This window comes from Lissotriton helveticus, chromosome 6 (assembly GCF_964261635.1).
Source record: "Lissotriton helveticus chromosome 6, aLisHel1.1, whole genome shotgun sequence".
NCBI classification, from domain to species: domain Eukaryota; kingdom Metazoa; phylum Chordata; class Amphibia; order Caudata; family Salamandridae; genus Lissotriton; species Lissotriton helveticus.
Window position 1 is genome coordinate 1,216,741,358 of NC_136067.1, and position 20,473 is coordinate 1,216,761,830.

A 20,473-nucleotide genomic window follows, 5' to 3' on the forward strand; every position below is an offset into this window, starting at 1 on the left:
CTATATATATGCTGCACTGTCGATGAAATGGTGCAGCTGCCATCCATTCTATTTCCGTGCAGGCTATCCCGTTCCTGTCCCTTCCCTCATGCCTGATTAAAGCCTGTTAGACTCAGATACCTCGAATCCTGTCTCTTATTTATTGAGCTATCTGTTTTATTCAATGTATTCAAAAATAGTACCGGTAATTAATTATTTATTTACCACATAATAACAATGCGCAAGTTGCTTGGCCTTCAGTAGCGTTGCTAACAGTGTTCCCTGCTGGAAGAGTTGTGGAATATCTGCTCTTGGGCCACATTTACAAATGCTGATTACTTCATGATTGAGCTGAGGGAGGCAGGTGTAGTCAGGAGCCGTTCCAGCCCAATTTACTTATACAACAAAACTGTATAGAAGACCTGTGAATGCAAAGGATAGCAAACAAGAAGTGAAAGTAAACTGAAAGAAAAGGTTGTTCAAAATTAAAGGACAAAATATAATATTTTCTAAATATATATACATAATAGTAAATAGATTTGCATTACATCCTTTTAAAAATTAGAAAAACTGATGATATTATTCATCTGCTTTTTCTTTAAAGGTATTATTGAATTCCTCATAAGTGATATTTATTTCATGTTTTTCTAAGTGGAGGAGAGCAGGAGAGGAGCATAGTGGGGAGTGAGGAGAGGAGCAAGCAGAGAGTGTGGGTACAAACAAGTGAGTGTGTCAGCTCCTCGCGGCTCCTCATGGCTCAATGGATCGGCTTAGCTATGACTCTTTGAGGCCTGGTTATTTCGCTGCTGTGGCTCTGCTAAGCCATTTTCTTCCTTGGCTCTCTCTGTCCACCTATTCCACAGTGGCTGCTGAAGGGCTGAAAGCTGGAGAGAGCCGGTGAGAGCCAAAGAGGACGAGGCAAGAATCTGGTGTGCTGCGTCTGCCTCATTTGATTTCCCTGCCATGTCTCTGCCCGCCTGACTTTTCCATGGAGGCTGCCAATGGGCTAAGGACTGGAGAAAGCTGGTGAGAGCTGTAGAGGACGAGGCAATCATCTGGTGCACTAGACCCACCTCATTTGAGTGACACAGCTGTTTTTAGCATGACATATCCTCGGGTCTTGTGTCCTGACCCTCCCACCCAATCCTGAGCACCATTTTGGATCCTGGTTCACCACCCCAAGCTGTCCCACTGTCCGGTGACTGGAGGGCATTTTAAGAATGGAGATAGTTGAGAAACAGGGGCTGGCAAGGTCTTCCAAACATTCTGAATGTTATTGCTGGAGCTTTGCTTACCGACTAATGTTCAGGGCAATCCGCCCTTTGGTAGCTCTTTGGTAGCTTTCACAAGTGTTAGTCTTGGGACAAAAGGTTGAGCCCCGGATATTTAGTGCGGAGACATGCTGACTAGTTCTGGTGCTTTGCCTAAGACCTAATTTCCATAGAAAATGACAGCAGTAGCAATAGTATGTCAACACACATATATAAACAGATCATAGAAGTGTCTTCATTCTTTTATTCTTGTCAATGGAATCTTCATTTGCAGTTTTGTGAGACAGATCGACAGCCAACACGTGTTTCGTCGGTTCAGATATATATACACATGCAACTTTTTCAAGGCTGAATAAAAATGTAAAGTATGGTCACTAATCTAGTATCACCATTATTCAAAATCTTCTTTAGCAAAAAACAAAAACTACGCAAGACTCAACCGTGCTGTGACACTACGTGGGTAAATCCCTTTCATGCTACCAACTTATCATGCCATGTAAACATGACCCTAATAGAACCTCACCGTGACATGTGAGATGGCACTGTAAGTAATATGGTGATAATACAATATTGAATATATCATCTCACCCCATGATTGTGTAAAGTGCCAAATATTGTCCAATTTGTGACTATCAAACCATTAGTCCAACACCAATGAATCGACATGACAACCCCAACTCATGGCCAAAAGATTTATCAGTGAGTGCCAAAAATACTCACAAGTGCAACTGCAAAAGGAAAACATACTGGCACTGTCTTCAATTAGACTTACTATACATCATCAGATAAAAACAAAACCAAAAGGAATATGTTTAAGTTTCCTCTGTTCGGAATCTTTTAGGCCTAGGTAGGCTGAATTGTTACACCCCTATCAATCATAACCCTAATCTACCCACTATTTTTGGGAGATCTTATTTTCCAAATTGGCTTAATTCTACGACAACACTGACCTGGAGATCTGGAGACAGACGCAGCATTGGTTCCGCTCTCAGTCTCCTTCTAGGATCTCTCTCACACAGAACCGAGCACAATTGCAGATCTGGCGGGGATAATGAGGTAGACGCCAGTAGTGCAGACTGGATCTCTCATAGTCTGCCGAGTGGCCCTGAATGATGGGAACGCTTGCAACGGGATCCCGATCATGAGCCCCGGTTATACACAGTAGTGGTCCTTTGTCATTTGCCTGCCTCTATCCCCCGGCCTCGAGACCGCAATCAGGAGGGAGATCGATGGAGTTCAGCAGGGGTGTTGGATCCGCACTCGTCCGTTTGAAAGTCCTGGACCAGTGATAACTGCGGAGAGCTCCTGGCTGCTTGGGACTCGTGCTGCAGGGCCCAGACCGAGAACTTCGGTTGTTCTTTTACATCTGGACCTTTGCCAGTCCTCTTATAATGACCCCCTACCACGATCCCCCGGCTCAAAGACCACGATCAGGGATGAGCTTGGTGTAACAAGGACACTCTATCCTGAGAACTGGAGCCCCCTCGCTCAGCAGAAGATTCCTTAACAGCGAGGGCATGCTCGCCGACTGCCCTGGAAACACGAGGGACTGGGATCATCTGAACGGGGAGGCACGCCGCTGACGTGAACTCGGACAAACAATCATGTGATCGGGGCATCACGAAGGTACGGCGCCTCTCCCTCCCTCTTGATGGCGGCTATAAGTAAATAGAGAATTGGTCTGAGGCTGAAGCTCATCTTTGTCCAAGTTGTAGAACAACGTGCTAAGAGCTCTCGGCTATATATTATTTGACCCTTGTTCCAGGGGTTCTTCACAAACAATTTTCAGATTTCGCTGACCGAACTGCAAACAATTTTCAGAGTGCTCTTATGCTCATACAAGTCCTTTTTAAGTGGCAATCTTTGATGCACACTACGATGAGCCCATCAGGTATGTAACCTTGGTGCACTGATCTGTTTACCATAATCCGGTTCTCATACAATGGTGAGCCCATTCTGTTTCTCCAGCAAGTAGCTGCCTCTACAGCACTAATTTTAACTAAGATGAAAGGTTTAACCAGGACATCTTTTTCTTAGAAAGACACATAGGACCACTTCTTAAAATCACTCCAATAGAAAAAGAAAGGTCCACTCGTCACATTGGAAATGGAAACAGGACTACACCCCCAGAGGACGTACTAATAGAAAGTGAGAGAGGACCTCTTCCAAGGAACAGACATTTGTAGTTAACGGGGTGGCCATCTTGGACTAACTCACTCAAAATGATTTGGTCTCCCTTACAACAAAGACATCATCCTTGATTCCTTCGTCAACAAACTCACAGGTGAGAGCTATTCACTTCTATCCTAGCTCCTCCTCAACTTTACAATGCACAATACCTCATGTACTCCCTGGCCCTCTTCTACCCCATCTTAAATAGTTTCAACTCCACTATGGAGCTCACTGGTTTACACCCCTATTCCATTAAATACCCCCCAACCTTACAAAAAAGCAGCCAAAGGCTTTAAACATAATTTATTGAAATCTCACCCTGAAATTCCAATCTCTGACCCTTACTTCTCAAACAACAAAGGTCATATAACTGATGAGATAATCTTCTACACTAAAAGAAGAGCCCAACGGTGCAAAGCCTTTCTCGCCCTATTCTCGATCACCTCTACTCGGAAAACAGCACATGGTCCCACGATATCTATCATTCCCTCCCATTTCTACAAAGCTGCAGCAACATTCACCAACTACCATAATGAGATCATCTTCATGCAATCATCTGACCGCAACCTAAATCTACTGGACAACATCTTTCCTCTCATTAAAGAAAAGTTGGAAGACTCCATCCCACCTCCACAGCCAATCACACTCCTAGTTCACTTCCCTACTCCCTGTCTGATTCCCCATTAACTGTACACAAATAAAGGTGTGGGGTCCTACTACTGATCAGCCTGGACCTCAATAATCGCAAAACAGAACAAATTGGCTGATCAGGATTATTGATAGCAAATTGTGCAACAACACAGTCAAACCGTACTGTGTAGCCAAGAGGTTGTATATTTCCAAACAAATTTATTGGGTTCTAAGAATAAATTTAAATTATTTCATCAAAACACATGACATCAAAGAGACATTCCATCAAAACAGTTAGTGCAAAAATATGGAAAAGTATATACAATATATATACTCAAAGAGGACCTCCAAACTCTTCATGACCTGATTCTGCAACAACCCAAGTCAACTCGCTCCGAACTACAATCTAAGACACACCTCCACATCAACCAGTCGAAACACAAAACAGCTGCGCGCAATCTCCCCGAAACATGAGCTCCAAAGGTGGAGAACAGTACCCTACCCCAATGCCTCATCCCGTTCAGGCCACAGGCAAACCCTCTATCAACGAAAGTCTTAAGCGCCCTACTCCATTCCTATGAGCCTCCATCACTGCCCCATAATACTGTACACTCAGATAATTCACAGAAATGTTCCACAATCAAATCCATCCCTTCCGATCCTTTTAGAGCTACAAGACACATCCCTAGAGGTATAGTTGGAAACAACCTCATATGAGTCCCCAATTTATACAAACCCAACACAACCCCTACCAAAGCTTGGCTAAAATGTATTCTTCTAAATTGTAGGTCTGCCGCAAGACATGCTGCCAATATAGCTGAACTCATACTCTCTAATGAACCGGAACTTCTAGTCTTGACCGAAACTTGGCTAAATGAAACATCCACGCCCATCCTAGACATACTAGTGCCCCCAAACAATCACATCACAAGACTAGATAGAACTGATAGGTCAGGCAGTGGTGTTGCTTGCATACATCGGCGCAAACTCTTGGTGAACCGCTACTACACTCCGGTAACTTCCACCTGTGAATATCTGTGTTTAGACCTCACTAGTAATAACAAACCAATATGTTCACTACACGCATTCTACCACCCACCAGGGGATAACCTCACCTTCATCGAACATCTCATGGATATCCTAGCTACAAATGCTGGAAAACAATACATTCAAATATTCCTTGGAGACTTCACCCTCCACTGGAATGACCTTGACGATCCAGGGGTCAATAGCCTCAAAGCTTTCCTCTCAGACCTTAACCTTTCCCAAATCTGTGACAGCCCCACACATGATAAAGGCTCAACCCTCGATCTAGTAATTTCCAAAGCGGACTCCACCCAGCTTGAATCGTTCCTCTCCTGCGACTGGTCTGACCACCACATCATCACATTCCACATCAATGAATCAGTTAAACTACTTTCTGCCCAACCCTCAAGAACGAAAATTTGAGAGAGGAACTTAAAAAATGTCGGTCCCAACATACTCGAAACCTATAGTCCTAACATCATGCTTCCACTGGAAGATTTATTCAATGTACACGGTCTGACTAACCATTACTTTGACTCCATGAACATGGTATTAGACAAACTAGCTCCCTTACAATTGAAAAGAGTCGCCACAAAAGACTCAAAACCCTGGTATGGTGGTAGGCTAAACAAAGACAGACGATCATTAAGAGTAATTGAAAAATGATGGAGATCGGCACCATCCTCTGACCATCTCAAGTTACTAAGAAGCACACGAAACTCATATTATAGAAAGATGAGAAGACCAAAAGCAGACTTCATCAGTAAGCAATTAGACCAAGCCAAGAACCGTCCCAAAAGGCTATTCGAACTAATCAAATCTCAATATAAGGGTGTCTCCCACCTCCCCTCAGTTAACCCAGACACACTAGCCAATTGTGAGAAATTTGCCTCCTTCTTTACCATGAAGACAGAAAACATAAAAACAGACCTGCTCAATTACCTATTATCCCATACCCACACTCACATGGACACCTTACCCCCCCCGCTATTGGCCCCTCTCACATCCTCCGCAAAGTTCGACCTCAAAAACAACGCATCCTGGTCATCCTTCAACTCTTACAGTGAAGAAACTATTCTAAAAACGCTCACAGCCCTGAATCCTTCCAGCCACTTCAAGGACCCTCTTCCCGCAAACTACTTAAAAAAATGAATTCCAATGCTATTGCCTCTATGGACCAAGATTATAAACACATCTCTCCTTCAAGGAACCATCCCAGAAATCTTTAAAGCAGGCCAGGTATCCCCCACCCTAAAGAAGCCATCGGTGGACCCTTCAGACCTGAATAACTATCGCCCAATTTCTAACATCCTCACGTTGGCCAAACTGTTAGAAAAATGTGTTCACATGCTGCTTAGCAACCATATAGACCAATTCAACCTGCTGTGCCAATACCAATCAGGTTTCCGTGCAGGTCATAGTACCGAATCAGCTATGACCCATATAATAGATGACACATTAAAAATCCTGGACCAAAATAAAGTCTGTCTACTAATCTTGCTTGACCTATCCTCGGCTTTGACTCAGTCAACTTTGACTCAGTCAAACACGACAACTTGCTTGATCTCCTGAAACATAGAATGGGATTATCTGGATCTGTTCTAAACTGGTTCACCTCCTTCCTTCAAAACAGAACACAAAGATTCAAGGTTAATCAATCCTTGTCCAAGTCCACCCCAGTCACTTTAGGAGTACCACAGGGATCATCCCTCTCACCCACACTTATCAAACTATTCATAGAACCATTCACCGAACTTCTCAGTTTCTCGAAGGTCCGTTATCACATGTACAAGGACGACACACAACTCTACATAAAGATCCACTCCCTTGAGGACATCAAATCTCTCAATGCAACGCTCTGAAAAACGTAGCTCTGGTTGGCCAAAAACCATTTGAAACTAAACACCCTCAAAACCGAATTCCTCTTAATCGTTCCCTCCAGCCAATCGACCATCATCCTCGAGTGGATGAACCATCTAACAGTACTCAACAGTCAACCCCTCATTATCGATTCAGCGAAATCGCTGGGAATAACCCTGGACATTAAGCTAAATATGCAGAAACACATCAGCGCTTTTACTAAAGGAGCAAATTTTCAGATGAATACCTTGAGAAGACTGAAACCCTTCCTGCCCGCAAATGACTTCAAACAGGCAGTTCAAGCTCTAGTTATCCTTAGAGTGGACTATGGGAGTGTCGCTCTCTGTGGCCTTCCTAGATCGGCCACGGCCCCTTAAAGAGCCTCAATCAACGCAGTGTCTAGACTCATCACAGGCTCTAAAAGAAATTGTTACATCTCCCCTGACCTTTTTGCCCTCAAATGGCTACCTTTTGAGGCTAGAATTCATTTGAAAATCGCTTGTATGACACACAAGGCATCACATCACAAAAACCAGAGTTACCTTGCAGAGAAATTGGTGCTCTCCTGTGGTAACAGATCCACCAGGAGCTCCAATAAACTTCTACTGCAACCACAACAATTTGTTAAGAAGAAAACATACAACAGGACCTTCTAAGGAATGGCTCCCAGGATTTGGAATGCCTGCCCCCAGAAACGAGACAGAACCCTTCCACAGCATTTTTCAAAAAAGAAGTGAAATTGATTCTCATGGCCAAATTCACTTGAACTACTTGTATATCCTGTATATATTCGCTAGTATCATTTAATATGTTTGTATTAGTCTAACCTATATATTTTTTTCTATGCTTGTTTCAATCACTTACATCTGCCCTGTAAAGCGCTCTGATACCCGCAAGGGTCTTGTTCGCTCTGTACAAAACAGTGAAAATAAAATAAAATAAAAGTAATAAAGAGGGCAATATTAACCAAAGTCTCACGATTAATCTTCGTAAACTGTTGAGGACTCTGGGGTCTCTCCTCCAGCGACTAGGCCGGAGGAGTATAACTCTCACTATGGTCACCACCTACTTAACATCTCCACAAGTGGCCTCAATCCTTGAGCTAAAGCTTTTTCCTATCCTGTTGAAGTTAATGTTTCTTGTGGAAAGCTGTCAGCAGGAATAGTTACTGTCTCGTACGTGCCAAAAGACCCACCATGCATGACTTTTTTGTCATGTTTATCCATGACATAAATCTGAAAAGGTCCTTTTTATTATCTTGTTCTACTGATAAAATAGAGCTGAGGATGGTGCAAAGCAGTAACAGTTCTCTTACTAATATTGTATATTCCTGTTTGGTAAACAAATCAAGAGTGTCATTTCAGTCTAGGCAGGTGTTGAATTTGATTCTGCAAAATAGTGGTTATTTTCTCTGTAGGGATATTGATGTGATTCCCATATTATGGGAGTGTAGTAGAAACTCCCACAGTGATGGGAACTTCTCCTTAGAAGGAGGCTCCTTTTGGGCTGAAAAAGTGACGTATTGGGAAAATCTTAAACATCTGCCAGTATCCAGGGGGAGGAAAGAGATGGGTCTCCTTGTTAGAGAAAGCGAAGGAAAGGTCACACCCCATAATAGAGGATGAATTGAGAAAATAGAGTTGTTGGCAGGCACCTTGAGTGCTGGGCCCCATGAGTAATGGATATAGTTTTTTTTTAAATATGTATTTTTATTAAGCAGTTGTTCAGTTCACAGCAATACATAACAAATGCAATGAGCATACAGCAGGCCTCTCACAGGAGGTAGACACGTTTCTTCTCTGGATAGTGGTTGGATTCCGTCATTTTGCATATACAACAAATATCAGGCTGGAAATAAACTATCTGGCTTGCCCTGTCGCAAGTGTCTCTTCTGAACATGTTTTTAGTGCTGCTGGAGCCATTGTGAAAAGGACCAGTCTCTCTCCCAAAAACGTGGAGAGGTTAACCATGATCAAAATGAATCGGCACTTTATACCACCAAATTATACAATACATGAATCCACGCAGGAAGATGAGGACAGCACATTAGGTGAGGGAAGTAGTATGTTAAATGATTACCTACTTCCGGTTGAACTCCCAGAGTTTGAGGACGAGCTATACTTCCCTGACAACTATGCTTGAACTTCTAACTTTCTTCAGTCCTTATTTACTTTTATTTGTGTCTGTCTTTCTGGTTCGAAACACAACATTCATTACCACCGTCTGCTATTCTTTCTATTGCTATATTAGAGGTGCATCTGTCTCCATTTAACTGAAGTCCATTACTCCGAGTCCTGCTCCTCCATCCTCCTGACTCGCCCTAAATCAATTTCCCTCAAGCCAGATGATGATTGGATGTAGAATAATAGCACAAGCAAGCAAATGTTGCCTTGTCAAGTCCTTCCAAAAGAAGTGGCACATGATGACTACTATAGCTATCCTCCCTTCTGAGCCGAGATAGGCTGCCCCTTAACTTAAGATGAGATGGAACAGGTAATGAATGATGGCATACATTGGACGCTGACTCTGAGAGTGATTGGTGTTTATGGTGTTGTTGTGGTGCATTAAGTGACTTCTTTGTGTACTCCTCCCCGATGATTTTGTTCCTACTCACATTGTACCATCATTTACTACGATGTTTGTTTATGACATGTATGCCCCTCCTTCCCTAACCTTGTACAATTGTTTAATATGACCTTCTTGTGGCATTTGTCATGTAATCTGTGATCATGCTTGTTTTATCCCTAGCTGTTGATGTATTTGCATTATTGTCCTTCCTTTCCTTCCTAATGTAACACGCTCTGATATCCTATGGGATATAGTTTGCGCTATATAAAACTTTATAATTACAATAAAATAAAATAAATATGACACCCTCTCCATTGAATCTCGTTAGACGCAGCCCTGGACCCTCCCCCCAGTACCTCTCATCACCACTTAAAGAATACTTACTGAGTGTCCCCCAATTGTACCCAGCAACCCCACATCTTGTCGAATTTACGGGGGCATCCCCTACTTTGGTATATTTTAAATTTTGCTAGTTGACACCAATCAAGGTCATTGTCCCATTCCTGAACAGTCAGGGGGCTGCCTGCCACCCACAACCTGGCTAGGTTTAGCTTTGCAACCCCCACTGCCAATGTAAGCCACTGAGCTGGATACTTGGGCCATATCACTTTCCCAGTGATAACCATAATTAACCATCTGGACTCCATCAAGACCACCAAACCCGTGACGGAGGCCATCACCTCCGTGACCTCCCTTAAGTAGCACTGGACCACTGGGCACTCCCTGAGCATATGATAGAAGGTACACGTTTGGACACATCCTTGGGTACATTGGGCTGAGGCACAGTGGTCCTTTCTGTGTAGTCTGGAGCAGGTGTAGTAAGATCAATGTAGTAAACTGAGTTGCACCAGAGGAAAGTGGGCCCTTATGGCTATTTTTCTCTGACATCTTAGGGCTTCCCCCTGTCCTCGTCTTCTATGACACTTATATCTCCCTCCCAAGCCTCTCGTAGTGGGCGAAGAAGGCCCAGCAAGTTATTCATGATTTTTATGTAGACCATGGAAACTGCCTTATTCAGTATGGTGTCCAAGAGCAGTCGGTCTTCCTTGGGTGAATAGTCTGTTGGTTGTTCCCCTTCAGGCAAGTGGCATCTCAAATTGTGTCTCAACTGTATGTATCTAAATTGTTCCCCCTAACCCATGGCATATTCCACCTGGCATCCGCAATGTGCTATTGACCTTTTAAAGAAACTGTCAGGGACCCTGTAGGGGGTGTGTTTGGAGTATGTACAGCATTCAGGGAAGGTTCATCATCTTGAAGAGTGCTGCTCTACCCATTAGGGAAATCGGCAACATCCTCCAGTTGGTCATGTCTGTTCTGAACTGCTCTAGCTGGCTAGCAGGTTCTGCTGAAAGAATTCTTCCCCACTCCTGGTTAAGTGGAGCCACAGGTAACAGAATCCCTGACTCTCCACCGGTGCAGGGCAACCTGGTGGAAGGGTACGTTTTCTCTTTGGTAGTGGGAAGATCAAAGATTTTCCCCAATTAATTTGGTAGCCCGAGTAACTCCTGAATAGTTAAAAAAAACATGAAGTATCCCTGGAATCGAGTAGCAGGGCCTTGTGGAAGGAAGCAGAATATCATCCGCGTACAGGGAGATCCTTTCTTCCTATTCCCCTCCACTTCTGATCTCCCACATGAGAGGATCCTGATGTACCCAAGCCATCAAGTGTTCAGGGGCCAGGTCGAAGATCATCGGCAATTGGGGGCACCCCTGCCGCATAAGCCTACACAGGTAAATGCCCGGGATATCACACCATTTACCCTTATTCTTGTCATAGGATCCTTGTACAGTAGGCGGACCCATGAGCAGAACTTGGGGCCAAAACCCAGCATAGGCAGTACCCCAAAGACGTCGGACCACTCTATACTATCAAAGGCCATTTTTGCTTTAAGAGAAAGCACTTCCACCTCCTCCAAGTCTGGATCCTCAGTCATATATAGCACACCATATAGTTGCCAGAGATTTAATCTGGTAGCCCGCCTTGATATGAAGCTGGACAGGTCCGGGTGTATCAATGATGTCACTACCTCAGCCAATCTGGTTGCCAAGGCCTTGGCCAGCACGTTGGCTTCCACATAGAGTAGTAATATGGGTCAGTACGAGCTACAGTCTGTCGGGGGCTTGCACTTCTTGGGGATTACCACAATTGTGTCCATTCTCTCATCAGGCAGGAGAGTACCGGCATCACTGGCAGCCACAAACTTGTTGAGATGGTGAGGTGCAATCTTGTGGGGAACACATTTAAACAGTTTAAGAGGAAGGCCTCTTCAATTTCCTCCACTGTTATGTCATGCTCCAAGGCCTCCCTTTCTTCCCCAGAGAGGATCCATAATGACAGGGTCACCAGGATCTTTGCGTAGGGGTTGCCTCATCTGTGGGACTTAGAGATATATATATGTTTGTAGTATGTTGCAAATGTTTCGGCTTTGTCTCCAACCCTGGTGTGCAATCATGCATTTTGGTGACCTAGTTCCTGGCTCTGTCTCGCTTATCCAGCTAAACAAGGAGCTTTGTAGCTTTGTCGCCCACATCATAGAGCCTTCTCTGCACCACCAAGGCATGTGTGCCCTTGCATAGTTCCCTGTGAGGTCCTTAAACTCCAGCTTCCGTAGGCGGAGGCCGGGAGCCCAATCCGTCCCCAGGTCCTCACCATCTCCGCCTCCAAGATTGAATCTCCTCCTTTAACGCCAGACCGTATGATGATGTCTCTTTTTTCTTTATTCCTATAAGGGCTTGAACATGCCCACGTAGCACTGCCTTGTAGGCCTCCCACACGGTGCATGCTAAGCCCACCGAGCCCTTGTTATCCTGAAATTACTTTCCGTGCCCTCAGTGATCTGGTATTGTATCTTTCGATCTTGTAAGCGCCATGCAGTTATACGAGGTAGCAGAATTGCCTCTCTTAATGGTCCCATGAAATAGGTAACTACCGGGTAATGATCTGATACCCTTTGTGCTAAGTGTTGAGTGTGGCTAAAATGTCCTACACTGTCACAATGAGTTAATATTTAGTCCAACCGTGACAGACTGCCATGTTTTATGTGTGACCTTCACAAGTCTCCCCCTCTGAATTTCTGCCCTCCAAGGCCATCTGTCCCATTCCATGGACATCACATTGTTCATGTCACGGCCCAGGATCAGGGAGCACAGTGGCAGGTCTAGTAGGGATGATCCCAGTTCCAACAGAGTGTTGCCCTGCATCCCAGGGGGCATATACGTGGAGCTCAGATTAATAATGCGTCCCTCCCAGAAGTTCGTTTGGAGCACATACCTCCCCAGGGGAGTGTGGCAAGTTGTACATGGTGTGCAGGGTGCTGTGGATTTGAGTAGGATACCCATTCCCCATGATCCTGTAGTGTACCCTGCATGTGCACCTAGGGTATAACCCCATCTGTTCAAAGTCTTACAGTGTTGGCCCTTCAAGTGAGTTTTCTGCAATAGGACCAGGTCAGGGGCCTTTCGTTGCAGCACCAGAGTGCGTTTTATTTGGGTTCCTAGACCATCGACTTTCCAGGACATGAAATTTACCTTTGGGCTAGTGTGCGTCTCCATGATGTGTTTCGCTGGTCCCTTCGGGTCCCACCTTCCCCCCTCCTCCGGTTCTCCGGCGGTACCCAGTCCTAGGTCTGCCTATCAATTGCTGCTCTGCTGAAACCATCACAACTGATTCTAAACCTAACTGTGCCCAGAAATCCTCCCACCCTGCTGCCCTGCGGGTTAAAAACTACCCACCCCCCCCACCAATTTGCAGAGCACCTGTCGTCTTTAAGTAAAAGGTGAACATTTTAGGGGTTGGCCTCTCCGCTCATTTAACCTTGTGCACCCAAATGCCTGTAAACTCTTGGTACATGAGTTTAGCTTCAGAGCCACTTAATAGATTCCTTACGGCGGGACCATGAGGTTTTCCTGCGTGTCCCTGTATGATCAGATACGTGTATTACAGCCCATTCAACATCAGAGCCCCTTGCTGCCTACCAGCCCAGGCTGCCCCCCTCCAAAAGCCAGACCCGTCTGGCTGTATTATACCTGACATTCTCTGGTCACACACCACGGTGTTTAATGGCAGCTGGCCTTCTTTCTGGGAAGTCACACCTCAGCCTCTCGCCCTCACTACCCCTGGTCATCCCAAGCAGGCCAGACACATGGCTGCATTCCATTTTTAATCATTCGACTGGGACACTTCTTAATCTGTTTCTGCAGCTCGCAAGTTGTCGCCGTATCCTGGTGGCTCTCCATTCTGGATTTCCTGAGGGGGGATCCTCCTGGGACCCCGCCTCTTTCGCTCTCCGCTGTGCACCATCCCTCCAGCCAGTCCCATGCTTTTTTTGGCATAATTAAGAACTGTGATTTCCTCTCCCTGACTACTTGTAGCTTGAATGGAAACAGCATCCTGTATTTTAGGTATTTCTCCCGAAGTGCCTCTTGATCTCATTGAAACTGCGCCGCTGCCTCTATACTTGTAGTGTAAAGTACAGGAAGGAGTGCACAGTGGCATTTTTGTACTTCAGGGTGCCTTGGGATCTAGCTGCTTGCGGAATCGCATCTCTGCCTCAGTGATTGAAGATCCTGGCGATAATGGTTTGTGGGGGATCCCCCAGTCTCTGTAGCAGTACCTCTCTGTGCTCTCTTGATGGAGAGAAATGTGAAAGGAGATTAGGACAGAGAAAGTCAGGAATCAGGTCTTACACATATAGGTCCACACTGTGGCCCTATGTTCCTTCTGGCACCCCACTATGCACATGCGGTTACATCATGATCTCCTCTCCTAGTCCTTGACTTTCGCCATAAGGAGATTCTGCTGCTTCGTCAGTGCGCAAACTTGATCCTCTAGGGATTTGGAGATCTGAAGTGGTACTCCACAGTTCACACCGTTTCAGGCATTTTTTGGAAATCAGACCGCAGGAGCCCCTCGTCGATTGTGACCTAGTTGTTTTTACACTCCAGGAAAGTCTTAAGGTCTTGGATGGCTGCCATGATTGCCCCAAGTGAAGTTTCCGGCGCCACCCCCTGACGCTTCGGGCTGTCATGCTCCCTCAACTTGTTGTCTGGGGACCGTGTATTTGTCTATACTGTTGGCTTGCATTGGCATCTGGCCCTTAAGCTTAACCATTGATCAGTGATCCTGGGTCCACCTGTCAAGCGTGGACGGCTGCTATGTCCACCAGCATCTGGACGAGTGCTCAGACAATGTGTCGGTTTTGGTCGTGTGCCCTCCTACGACCAAGACCCCCAGTCGGGGTGCTCCTTGCAAAGCATGTTCTGGCAGGTCATACTGGTATCCCCGGTGTCGGAGGGCATTCCTCATCTCCCAACACCATTCCTGGTTGTTAGGTGTTTGGGCCATGGGCACCACAGAAGGACCGTTCATGGGAGGCAGCCCTGTAATTGTGTCAGGCCCTCACCTAGGGGGTCACCATCACTGTTAGTCTCCGGTGTGCACGGCGGTCACAAGTATCCATAAAAAAGTTGGAGTGGGGGGCCCTACTCAGCAGCCCTCTCTCCCCAAAACAACCACAGCTGATTCACTTGCTGGAGCCAATGTATAGGCTTTATGTATTGTGGGGTAGCCAGCGGGTATGTGATGGTTAGATAGATGTAGAAGCCCAGCCTAACCTTTGTCTGAGGAGGCCCTGTTCTAATGTCTAAAGCACCGGTTGCGTGCCCTGCTGCAACCGGGGGGGAGGGCCAGGAATCTCTGTGCTGCATGTCCTGTCCCTGCGGCAGTATCAGACTACAGGAGATAGCCCATAAACCCCATGGAGACTAGGGCAATAATTAGTAACATGCAAAAATGTCTCAAAAAGGGTATTATTTAAAGGTCCAGCTTAAATAGCACAATTAATTGCTGAGAATTCAATCATAATGGGAGAAAACCAGGGAGACATTCTTTTGTAAAATAAATGGTATTTTAGTAATAAACATGTTCAACATATTAAACTTCAAATGTACAAGCACATGGGAAGATAGCGCTGCGTTACATTGAATGGGATGTAACCTATAAAATACTGTGTACGAGTGCTCGTGAAGGATAGTGACAGTGCAGGTGACACATGAGGTGGTATTTACAGCGATAATGACAGGCGCAACACGAAACAAAAAGGGTTTACAATTCTTTACATATTTAAGATACCCTAACAGTTAATGATATAGAGAACAGAAATAATCGAGTGGGGTATCCTTAAAGGGGGCGCCAGGAGTTCCGCTGTGGAAGTTGATGGAGTTTTGGCCGGTAGAAGTCTTCAGCCATCATCAGGACCAGGTTACAGTTATTTATATGGCAGTGGCTAGATCCAGAGAGGCTAAATCTGGCAAGGTCCCAAAAGGAATTGGGGCTTACTGAAGAACAGAGTAGGACGTCAATTGGGGTCCAAAAGTGTGAGGTAAGGCATCGCTCCAGTTGCCAGGCCAAGGAGCTGTTGGAATTATTACTTGAAGGAGTCAGCAAAACTCTTTGACGGGCCAGCAAAAGTCGGGCTCAGTCCTGTCCCTGCGGCAGGCAGCTTTCCGGGTGCATCGGGCACCCTCGGCCCAACTGATGTGTCAAGTTGCAGGGGCAAACAGTACGAGGGAGGTAGGTGCCCCCCACCCAAACATCAGGCAAGTCACAATCACAATCCGCCGCCCGGTCTGTCCCAATCTGTCCTGGGGTGGAGGGACTGGAGTCATCCAGTGGTGCTGGCCAGAAACCCTGCTACAATCTCGGCCCCGGTTATGTGCCCTCCTACAACCGAATTGCTCCACTGCCTGTTACTGCTGGATATGTGGGGGAGGGCCTCGCAGCCCGAGCCTGACAGACCACCCGGGCTCCTTGTCTGGTCCTGGTCACTGCCCTTTCAGCCGCACTCACCTGGGGCGCCGGTCTTAGCCTGAAGAGGTCACGTTCCAGTGTCTACAGCCCAGGTCGAATGCCCTCCTGCGACCGGGGGGCAGGAATCTCTGTGCTGCATGTCCTGACCCTGGGGCAGGCAACCTTCCAACGTGCATAGGCAGGCCCTGGCCCACCTGCTGCATCCCTACGTGGGGAGGGCAAAAAGCATGAGTGGGGTAAGCACCCCCCACCCAACCACCAGGGAAGACCCGGTCGAGATCCGTCATCCAGTCCGTCCATCCAGGAGGGAGAAACCAGACTCCGCCAGCGGCACCAGACAAAAACGCTGCTGCAATTTCGGTCAGGTCACGTGCTTCCCTACCTGTTTATGCTGGATGTGTGAGGTTGGGCTGACACAGCCCCCTGGCGGTGTCAATCCTCCCGCTCGTGCACAAGTATTCATGAGGGTCGTGGGGACACGGCCTCGCCTCTGGGTGCCGTCCTCGTTTGCTAGTCACGGGGTGTGCAGGGTTGTTGCAATAAAAATGTTTTAGCTGAGTTATCCATGCATTGTATGTCCTAAGTTAGCATTTGCTGCACCATTTTATTTCCAGACGCCATTTGAGCCATGATCAAAATTAACTTTTGTCTCTCTCACTCTCTCTGCCCAGCTGAAAGCCGCAGCAATAGTTCTCAATTCTCCAAAGTTGGACTTCGCTGTACTAATAAATACATTGTCCTTGTCTGTACATACCTTTCCTACTAGATAGGCCTGCTTCCACCCTTAGAGTGGCGGGTGCAGGCGGAGTGACCTTGGTGCTGAGATAGCATGTGCTCGGTCTCAGAATCGACACCCATCCTCATGCATCTCCTTTGTTCACCAGCTACCGACTGGAAATTTCCAGTCAGGGTGTGTCTTTATTGGTTCTGAATTGTATATTATGTGTCGTCATGCTTGCGGAAGTCAGTCCCTCTGAGGCAATCAAAGGAGGCTGGTCAGACTGGACTCCACTCGAGTGTATCCTGAATAAAGTTTACTTGGTTTGTATTCTCCACTGTCTGGCCGACTCTTCATTTGTATGGAAGGCTGCGAGGTGGTTGCGAGTGACCCAGGTGACCCTAATCGAGTCACTTCCTTCAGGGTCCCCCTCTCACCTTCCGTGGGCTGCTCCGCTATGCGGACCTGATTCTCGGTAGACCTCCCTCTGTACTTCCGTCACACTCAGACGGCCTCCTCTGTGGGGACAGGGCTGACCACGTGTCCTGCCACTTCGTTCCCTCAAGGGCGTGAGGCTCCGGATTTTGCTCACAGGTAGCACACTAGTAGCCTTGGGCACGTAGGTCCACTTTGTGGTGCTGATGAATGAGGATTTGGGACGGATGGTGGGTCTACGACAGCAGGCTCACCGGAGCCTCTCTCGATTGCGGCCATCTTGGCTGGTTGGAGCCAAGCCATGCCCCCAGGTAATGGATATAGTTTATAATAGGTTAAACATGGTTTTCTGTAATGCTGCTGGATTGGTTAACAATCCTGACAAAACTGATTTTCTTAATAGTTCAAAAGCTGATGTGATTTGCATTCAGTAAACCTGGTGTCCGAAAGATTTTGAACTGGATGGGTATTGTGTCCTTAGTTACAGTGCCGTCCCCTCCAGGGAGGTGTAACCATTATTTTAAGTAATCATTTTAGCTGAAACTACAGTCGTTTCTCAGATGCCTCAAACCATTTTTTGTAATCTGTAAAAAATTCTCTATTCGCAGGGTAAAATTGTGGTAGAGTCCGTTTTTATTAGTAAATGCATACATCCCCCGTGACCTCATTTATAATGTTTTGCTCCCTGCTTTGTTCTTTTTTACAAATGACAATGTAGAGCAGGAGACTTGTAGACAGATTATTTTAGTTGGTGACCTGAACTCTAAAGTTTCTAAGCACACAATTAGTTCATACACAATGTTAGAGAGAGAGAAGATGCTTTAAAAATTGCTCTGGCATGTCTCCAAACAAAAATATAAAACAGATAAAAGAGGACTTTTTCTCCTGGATTTATTGAGGAAAAATGATTGCTTGATAGTCAATTGTAGAATCAGCTATGACTTTTCAACTCATTTTTCTCGTAAAGCTACTACTGGGTGCGCTATAATTGAATACCTTATTGTTTCTCATTCAGTTTTTAATTCTGTTAGACCTGCCATCTTTTGATATGGTGTCCCCTGTCTTTTTGCTCTGACCACCTGTTTTGATGTGTGCTAAATTTAGTTTTTGCTGGCTTTTGGACTCTGGGCACTTTACCACTGCAGACTAGTGCTAAAGTTCAAAAGGTCCCTGTCTGTAATGTAATGGTATCTGGTTTCTCCATGGTTGGTCTATTTGATTTACTAGTAAGTCCCTAGTACAGTGAACCAGATGTGCCCAGGGATTGTAAGTCAAATGTTACTACTGGCCCGCAGCACGGATTATGCCAACCATAGGAGTAGCCCCGCTAACTGCAGTGTCACTGTGTGCAGTTTTAAACTGTTATTTCGACCTGGCAAGTGTACCCTCTTGCCAGGCCCCAACCTTCCTTTTTATTACAGGTAAAGCACCCGCTAAGGTATTTCCTAAGTAGCCCAATTGCAGGGCGTAGTGTATTTAAAAGGAACGACATGTACTGGTGAGTGTTACATGTCCTGGTGGTGAAAACGTGCTAAATTAATTTTTCAAGACAGCAAGGCCTATCTCTGCCTTAGATTAGCATTGAAGCTGCCTTGTAATATCCTACAAGTGCATCTTCCAAACGGGAACTGATAGAAAATTGGAGTTTGGGGTTTCTAGACTCCCAATTTAAAAATAATCTTTACTTGGTGACTACTGACACCATATACTCAGAACACTTCAGGATTGAAAATATTCTGCCAGGAAGAAGAGTTGTGTTGCTGTCAGGAGGGACTGCCACTTTGCTGTTTGCTTTGCTGTGCTGGCCTGCTGCTGCTTCTGTCCTAGGAGTTAAAGGACTGGACTTTGCTTTCTACATCCTGCTTTCAAAGTTTATCCAAGGCCTTGAGTTAAGCTTGCTTCCTGTTGGAAGTCTCAGGGCCATCCAAGACTTCACCTGCAGCATCTGAGCTTTCCTGCTGACAGCCCTTCTCTGCCAAGTGTTGCCAAATCCAGGTCCTGGCCCCGTTGTGTGACATTGAAACGGCAAAATCGAGGCCACATGGCTTGACTCTCGACACTTCATCGACCCTGCACCTCATGCCGAACTGACACCAACTCTGCATCACCTCCACTGTTCTTTGCAATGTCGCGAGCATCGACGTGCCAATGACCCGCACCAACAGTAAGGAACTGACACCTCCGCATTGCAACGTCTTTGCTTTGCCGTCATTTCCAAGGTACTGTAACCGGGGTCTGTAAGACTTCATAGCTAGCCCGTGCTCTGTCGCAGGTGGCCCCCAACTTTGAGATTTGACTTCGTCAAGCACGTCATTATAGTCCCAGTTGGAGCTATTGTGTTTCTAAGCACTATACCTGCATTTAATCTTTGAGAATTCCTAATTTGATTTATGTATGTTGGATTTTTGTCATTTGGCTCTTGTTTTACTCAGATACATGTTTCTAAATTGGTGTGGAGTACGTTTTTGGTGTTTTCACTGTGTTACTGTGTGTGTGTCTGTGTGTGTGTACAAATACTTTATACATTTCCTCTGAGGATAAGCCTGACTTCTCTTGCCAAGCTACAAAGGGCGTGAGAATGGGTTATTCTGAGGGTGTAACTTACCCTGCCTAGAGTGAGGGTCGCTGCTTGGACAGTGTGCAAACCTCTGATAACCAGGGACCCAATTTCTAACAAATACATCCTGGAAATAATTGTTATTGATAGCATCCTTAGTGATAATGAAGCCCTCTCATTCTTATTAGAGTGTTGCTCTCCAGTGGGGGGTCCATAGAAGCTTCATGGTACCACAGCAAGATTTGAGAAGTCATCATGTGTAACCCGGAGGAGGCCAGTTATTATCAAAAAATTAAAAAAGGATATTGGAATATATAGCTGGTAACAGGCAAGTCTAGAATTCAGATGCAATCTTTCAGTTCACCCAGTTCATGAAACAGTTTGCAGGCTGGGACTGACGTTGGGATGTTCACAAAATGTAAATATTGGCGACATCTACCCTCATC